This window comes from Dendroctonus ponderosae, unplaced genomic scaffold (assembly GCF_020466585.1).
Source record: "Dendroctonus ponderosae isolate FM_Combo_2020 unplaced genomic scaffold, Dpon_F_20191213v2 Dpon_F_20191213_2, whole genome shotgun sequence".
NCBI classification, from domain to species: domain Eukaryota; kingdom Metazoa; phylum Arthropoda; class Insecta; order Coleoptera; family Curculionidae; genus Dendroctonus; species Dendroctonus ponderosae.
In genome coordinates this window covers 5,041,288-5,049,894 of record NW_026018165.1, presented here as the reverse complement: position 1 = coordinate 5,049,894, position 8,607 = coordinate 5,041,288, and the positions used below count along the sequence as shown (strand labels likewise).

At 31.1% G+C, this 8,607-nt stretch overlaps 1 protein-coding gene across 3 annotated transcripts in view; it reads right to left on the bottom strand.

The window, feature by feature from the left end:
* Positions 1–5,972, bottom strand: part of LOC109538357 (potassium voltage-gated channel protein Shaw) — an 86,025-nt gene extending 80,053 nt beyond the window's left edge. For all 3 annotated transcript variants that reach the window (XM_048663626.1, XM_048663627.1, XM_019905570.2), the window contains exon 1: positions 5,668–5,972. The gene's annotated coding sequence lies outside the window, so the exon portion shown is untranslated. The remainder of the gene's footprint in view (positions 1–5,667) is intronic.
* Positions 5,973–8,607: the final 2,635 nt, after the last annotated feature.

Sequence of the window (8,607 nt, the reverse complement as noted above, 5' to 3'; positions counted from 1 at the left end):
AACGTGAAAAACTTTCGTTGGACGAATTTTCTTGTAAACTTCATATTTACTGAGATATCGCACTTTGACGCACTAATGAGCAACCCTGTATATCGAGAACAGTTGGGTGAACTGTCCACAGGATGTTTTGAAAAAGATGTGCAATCAATCGGGCAGATACTCTTCATGTAACCGAAGATATTGTTAATCAAAGTAGATCCGATTCTGCTTCGTTTCGCAGCTCACGGTGTTAACATCGGTGTGTGATTTATTTCCATTTTTACTTTTATAATTAAAATTTGTACCTAGTGGTTTTCTGGTCTTCGAAATTTGAATGAGTATTAGTATGCTTCCCACTTTCAGTTGGTTAGACTTATACGTTTTTTTTGCACTTTTCAAGTTTTTTTTACATTTTAAACGTGTTTTTTAAGCATTTTTGGATCAAAATATTTTTCTGTATTAGTTATTCGTAAAAAGACTACGTGGTTTAATACAAGCAACCGGCAAATAGATGTTCTAAAATTTGGACTTGAAATAATCGAAGCGTGCGATTTTCAATGGTATAAATTTCCTTAAAGCTGTTTGCTTCTTAAAAGTAAGTGGATGAAATCTCAATTAATTGATTATTGAGTTTAAGTACTTTATTTGAATGATCAATTTCTGGTAAAAATAGGCATTTTAATTTTGTTGGAACATCCAAAGTGCGTCATTTTATAATTCTGGATTCGTGCGAATGGAAATGTATTATTTTCCTCACGTAAATTATAGAAAAACTAATAAACGGAAGCTCTAAATTTGACTGAATTTACGAAAATAATTAATGGGTTTTGACGTTATTCTAATACCAGACATTGGATTTTAAACATCCTTCGATTTTTAACATGACCCGTAAATATTTATGGCATACATACTTCAATGCCAAAGTATATTTCTCATTAATAACTTAACATGAGTTCATTAATGTTTGTGATTTTTGCAGAAACATGATAAATATTTTCGTATGACGATTGCTGCCACTATATCAAATGGATTTTTTTTTAATTCATCCATCTTGACTCCGGAAAGTTTTACTCTCTCCAACTGGTTGTAACTGTATATATTGCGAGACTTTATTTATCCCATGAATAGCGCAATAAAATATTAATATTTCGCTATACGTTTGTATTGCTTTGCAGCATTAGTCAAACTGCTTACACGTGCATCATTTCGTTCAAAATATTAATATTTTATCTCCGGTTTCTTTTAGGGAAAATTTGTTTGGTTTTACTGAGTTTTTAATAGATGTACCTACTCACATTCTGTTGAAAAAGCATGTTTCTGTTATCTTACGGTGTTATTGGTCGAAACTCTACAAAAATTTGTTTAAACTGAAAATCGATGAAACATTTGATGAACTCTCGGTTGCTTCGATTTAATTTTTTGTTGTGAGGACCTTGATATAATAATTTATATGACTGTGACTTTACATATATGCATGCACGACACTATGCCGAGGCACATACGACATTCTTTATCGTCCTAGAATTTTCCGGTCTGGCGCATTTTTATATCTTCGTTTCTTTAGCTTTTATTATCAAATATTATTCTGGCTCACAGAGCACGTAGAGTATAGGATTGCAACTCTAATGATGCGGTAGAAAATGCAAATCGAATTTAAAACGTTTCTTTTTATCATTTTAAAGCAATGTTAATTTTGAAGATTTATTATCGAAGCCAATTTACAGAACGCTCGGTGCTGCAGGTTGAATTTTTAAAAGGTTTTACCTTCAAAATTTTTTGGTGTGTGATTTATAAAGCGCCTTTTGCAAAAGTGTATTTTATTACCTCAAATCTRATTCATTATTTTACCATTTCCAGCAGCGAATACASTTGATAGCATTTCAAGTTAGATAAGAAAAGACTTGATATTGGATATTTTCGAATCATCATGAACAACAAAATACAAATGTTTTAAGTTTWTTATTCATTCGTTTTTAAATAATCGGCAATCAAAAATTATAAAAACAATTTCCTTTCGCAGACAAGCAAAAGAGAAAATCAGTGAGAGTGAGAATAAAATTCCTAGTAGCTTTGCTTGCCATAATGCGTCTAGCCGATCGCTTTCGTTACCGAATCCTAGACAAACAAACCAGCCATAATGTTATCTAACAAAATATTTATTATGAGAATTACTAAAGTAAACATATAACGAAAATTATTCTCCTCTTTATGCCCCTTCCTTTCCCCCATTAAATAAAACCATTTAATATTTGCAACCTCTTCAATTTAGATCTGGTGTATTATTTATTTCTCTATTGCAGATGCAAATATAAATCCGAATTGTTTATTGCCAGAAGTATTTATATTACATTGAAAATATGTGAATTGTTGGCCAAGAAAAATGTTTTAAATATTTACTGTGAAGTCCAGTCGCTTTACATTATGATTAATTTTAATTAACCTAATGTAATTTATATCTTATTTATTCTGATATTATTGTTTTTGTACTTTATGTTAATTTTCCACATTTCTCAAAGAACAGCAGCACGAACGTACCTAGTTTACTGGAAATATTTGTTGTAAATTTCAAAATTGTACACATCAGTTCATTTTCAAGAAGAGAAACTACATTGAATGTAACACATATTGTCTAGATGCACTAAATATTGATTTAAATGTGTAATAACAATAACATCTAGCTGAAAATGAATCCCGGTGAACTTTCATCAAGTAGAAGTAAACAGTGTGCAAATGATGCGTTTTCCATTGCCACACATTTTCCAGTATGCAAATACGCTCGTTTCCCATCACGTATGACAAAATATTATGTTTAAAATGTGTGATTTAATGACGTCCCTTGAAAGTCGGGAGAAAGGTGTAGAAATAACAAAAGCTCAAATTTACTCGCTGGTGGAAACTTTGGATAATGTTACATGTTACCGGAATATAGTACTGCAAGGATTTTAAAAATTGACATTCCAGCATCTCGGCTTCCTCTAGCAAGGTATGGCGTATTTTGTTTGCATTGCTTTAGCATTAATTAAAGAAAGGACTTTAAATTAATAATTGTATTGTGAGGTAAAAATCAACCTATCAGCATACAAGCTGTAAATGTGTTTAAATTTACTTTTATTTATTTATTTAAAATTGGCACACTAAGAAACAAAACGTCTTTTTTAATCAAATGTCTGACATAATAATTAATAATTCAACTCTTGGTCTTGGTCAACTCTCAACTTTTTTGGTTTTGAAAAAAAATGTATTAACACATTTTTCTATAGGAAATAAAGATTATTTATATATATATATATATGTATTAACACAATTAAATCTAACCAAAATGATTTGAAATTCTAGATAATTACGATGAAAATAACCCAGAGCGATAGACAAAGACTATTAGACAAAAATAAAAGAACACCGTACAAAACTTATAGAAAATCACGAAATTAAAATAAGTATTTTTTAGAACCCATTTGCTTAACTATTGTGATTTTTTAAAGAATTAGGAAAATTACAAGGCGCAAATCTAGGTTAAATAGCTAACAAACATTTTATTGAAAATATTTTATAAAGGGTTGGGATTTATAAAGAGAGTCAATTACTGTGCAATAGTTGAACTAACTAAAAATTTAGGATTCATTACCAAAAAAAAAACAGATAGATACATTTATAAGAATTTAATATTATTCTCATATAAAATTTCCCAACGAATCCGGTTCTCCAAAGACAGTATCGTCATGTTACTTGTTGGTAAAGTTACTTGTTGGCCACGTTTACGTGCGATAATTCAAACCATTTGTTTATGCTTTTATTTAAAGGAAAAAGCGGATTTATACGAAAACATATTTGCGATATACGAGGGCTTTTTTAAAATAAACCTAAATTTTCTAAATTTCTAAATTACACCTTGAAGGATTAGAAAACTGCTCGTGATGATGTTAAGTCACGAAGAACCAGATTCCAGATTCCTACTTTTTGAGGACAACTAGGAGACGATCGTTCTAAGATATTTCGATGAATTATGCAGCTTCAGCGCAATATGAAAATGAGATTATACAAACGGTCGGTATAAAAGCGCACAAAGACTGTATCCAAACAATAAGCCATTTATTGTCCCCAAAATCATTCAAACCCCAACTATTCCCCCAAAACAGGGAAATATTAATAAATTTAAAACCACTATGAGAGACTCATGGTTATGACAAAGGAGGCGTACTTTTGGTCGTAGAATATGCAGTTATAGGATTACACACTCTCAGCCTGCATGTAGAAAATTATTTAAAACTGAGCTGAAAATTCTAAAAGGGATTAAAATGTAGAAAAGAAACAAACAAATTTTTCCCACTCATAGCTAACTCATTAAAAATATCGCAAGATTTAAAGTAAATATTATAAATACGTTGCAAATTCATTGAACATTTAATTATGGTATTTAATGTAAACTTTCGATAAAGTTTCTATGTGTCTAATTGTAATTATATGTTTCTATGTGTCTAATTTAATTGTTAATTTTGCAAATTGAGAATACAATTGAAATGAGAGTGGGTATTTTTAAGGGATTCACTATTAAACAAGCTTTTTTATGGAACATAGTGTCCCAGACCATAAATTCTCCATTTTTTACAGAAAGTAAAATATTCAGAACACGAACAGACAGCCATTAATATTCTGAATGTCTGTAGCACATAATGCAAGTTTCAGGTTAAAGCCACTTTCTGATCAATTTCTATGCAGATTTTTAGCGTTATAAAATGAGACATGGTGCAATTGTTTGTCAATATTTAATATTTTCATCGAGGGATTACATTAATATTTTTAGAATATCATCAAACGTTAACTTGTAGGGTTACAGAGTAATAAAGACACGTCCAGCAAAACCGGTAACGAAACGAAGCAAAAATACAAAATACAATTTGCAAGAGTGAAAGAATTAATTAAATGCAACAATTTTTAGCATTGAGAATGACGGCATACAACGGTACAATAGAATTGACTTTGTCAAACGTTAAGCAAAGTTACTATTAAGAAATTTGTGAAATGTGAAAAAATTGTTAAAATTTAGCAAAAAGTAAGTGTTTCAGTCTTTCTTTCCAAAAAACTGCTCCATTAGAAATATTTCTAGTACTACAAATAAATAGGATAGAACAAATGTCTTTCAGATCGCAAAAGTATTAGAACTTTCTTATATTGAATGAAATGTTAAAGTGTGGTGTTAATCTTAATTTCGAAGAGTTTCTTAATACCTACAGGTCAGGTGAAGGTAAAAAATAAATTTAACAAGTTTATGACAATAGTTTAACACAACGACACAAAATTACACTACACAAATTACTAACAACTTGTGGAATTATGAGTTTACTTAGAAAAATAGAAACTAGTTAATTGCTTCCTTTAAATGAAAAAATTAGTTGTGAGTAAAAACCTCAAAACCCTAAAAAGTTACCTTTTACTTAATCCATATAACGTAACTTTAAATACCTATTGCTTAAAAAATGGTTTTATCCTTGGAACAATTATCGGCAAAACGTTGCTAAAAAAACGTTTTATTGGTGAAAAAATTGATCTGGAAATGTTAGAATGGATTATGTTTGAAAAATCAGAATTTGGGACAATAGAAACCCGAAAGGAATTATCGCAACCCAAAGTCACGATTGCAATACAAGAAAGGAAAAGTTGAAGAGAACTCGAAACTCAATTTAAACTTACCCACAGTAATGGACAGGTGACCCTTACTCCCTTCTGAACTTGTTTACAAAAGAATTGAAAATGACTTTCCCGATTAAACTTTTCCAAATTTGTACGCGCTTTCCTACAGGTGCCGACGCCAGTTTAGTGGCTCTAACAGGCGTCGCGACGAAGACTGAAGAAAATGCTTGGTCCAGACGCACGCGATGCTGTGACGGAAAGTTTGCGCATAAATTTCGTCGAAATCAACCCACTGAATTCGATGGAATAGGCTCACTTTTTTATGTTCCTAAGTTAAGCAGCAATAATGAAAAGTGCCGGGTGATTTGCCCATGTTGACTAAAAGCATCTAAAACGGGGCCAGTCCTTATATACTTTTTACTTCTGGGATTTAAGTGTCGTGAAAGGTTTCCGTATTTCCCAAGTTTCTGCTTAGCAATTTAGAATTTTATATTCATTTCACATATTAGGCCAAGCCAATTATTTATGAAAATGGGGAATAAAACCCGGTCAAATATTTGTCCAATCTCTCAACTATTTTAGAAGCCTCAAAGCAGAAAGCTTCGGAATTATTTCTCAGTGTTCCGAAAAGTCTCGGAATCATAAAACCTGAACAAAAAGTGCTTGCGTTCGTATGGAGAACGTTTGCCAAAACGATATCGGAAATCAAACATCGCAATTTTGTAGCAGCTAAGATTACACACGTGAAATTGTTTGTGGTATTTAAATCAGACTAAAATACCGTGATTTTATTTTTTTTTTAAACCAAATGATTCATTTTTCTTAGTAATTAAGAGCCGCATACTTACAAAGTAGATAGGGTATTTCTCAATTGATTTGTATATTCGATGATAATTCTTTCACTTACAACGAAATACTTATTTCAACAGAAATCCGTTTGCGGATCTACAGGCTATTGAAATTTAAGTTTTATCTCGCTAATTATTCTAAAATAAAAATAGTAAATTACTTTTTAGTGTAAGTGCAGTTTAATGTAGAATACATTATTTTATGTCTGGGGCCTTCATAGAAGACTGAAACTGATTTTGTTTTCATAATCAAAAAAATAAAAGCCTTCATAATCAAAAAACATGGTTTGTTCAAATGTTTAAAATGTTGCACTGTTAATACTGACAATTCGAATTGCGAATCCAAATTAGTGCCAGAATTTGTTTGTTTTTTTTTTTCGTGTGTAAAAAAGTAAAAAAAAGCTTAAGGTTTAAAAGCACTCTTATTAACATTTTTCTTTAAAAAAATTGCGTCTTAATGAATTATATTTCTAGAAAGTCGAAAACTGTATTAATCTTGTAGTTTTAACACTGTTGATTGATAATAAAGTTTCAACGCTTTTCGCGTTTGGAGATATTTCCATAATTACTTAATGATATTTTTGCTTACAAACCTGTTTCAAACATATACAGGGTCTCCCCGAAAATGTGGGCATGCTCTCGGATTTGCACCGGAAACGTTGAAGAAACATAACAAGTTTCTGTAAAAAAAAATTCCAGAGGGCCTCCTACTGAGATACAAACCTTTAAAGGAGCCAACTGAGAACCGATTTTTTTTTAAATATCTTTTAGAATATTTCATGCAAATTCAATTATTTTTTCATACAAATTAACAAGAATACATCATTGCTCTTAAAAGGGACCCATAAAAATATTTTTATCATTTCGGTTTGCCAGGGATGGACTAAAGATACGAAAATAATGTATTTAGGTATCTTTAAATTTAAACTAAAAAAAGACCTACTCTTGATTTATATCGATAAACAGAACAATTTTCGAGGAAAAAATATTTTTATTGAATACGTATTTGAATGCATGTATTGGTGGGCTCTGTATTTTATTATTTATTAGTTCGTTTTTTAACGTGTAGAATTAAGGTAAAAATTATTTTTCACTGTCCGTTAGCAATAGAGTTTGCTACTTTAACTTATCAAAATTTATCTTATTCTTAAATTCGATTTTTTTTCGTAATGGAATTTACGTTATCGGAATATGCTGGTATGCACTTAATGTATGGACTTGCAGCATATGATGCTTGCAACCACGTGAATCGCGATGCGGTTGCTGAAGAAGATATTTAAAATGCGGTACAAGCAGATCCTTCAATAAGTGTCCCTGAATTAAGTTCCCACATTCCCAACACGCAATTCGGACAACGTTGGATAGGACGAGAAGGACCCGTGGCTTGGCCTCCTCGATCGCCAGATTTCAAGCCTTTAGATTTTTTAGATACATTTTAGAGACATAGAGACAGAGATAGATTTAGGGACATTTAAAAACTTTAGTGTATGCCAATCCTGTAGACATTTGGGAAACCTTATTAGAAAGCATTAATTTTCATTGCGGCCAAATAAGAACCAATGTTCAAGCATTGTGGAGAACGTAACAATCTACAATTCTTCGAGCTGGAGTGCATAAGATTGGAAGGAGCTCATGTTGAACCTACATACAAAATTGTTCAGTAAATAAAACCGGATTCAATAAAAATATTTTTTCCTCGAAAACCGTTCTGTTTATCGATATGAATCAAGTGTATTTTTTTAGCTTAATGTTAAAGCTGCCTAAATACATTCTTTTCGTCTTTTCATTGTAAAGGGCAAAAAAAATTACTATTATTGTGCTCCACCTAGTCCATCCCTGGAAAACCGAAATGCTAAAAATCTTTTCATGGGTCTTTTTTAAGAACAATAATTTAATTTGCATGAAGTATTCTAAGTTATTTTTAAAAAATCGATTCTCAGGTGGCTCTTTTCTCCAAGGTCTGTATCTCCGCAGGGGGCCCTCTGGAAGTTTTTTTTATAGAAACTGATGATTGAAAAATTGATTAAGATAAATTGCATCATATTTTTATATCGAATAAATTATCCGTTTATTTAAATAGAGATGCAAGGTGATAATTTTGTACAATATACAAGGATAGGTATACAATTGAAAATTATCGGTACAATATACG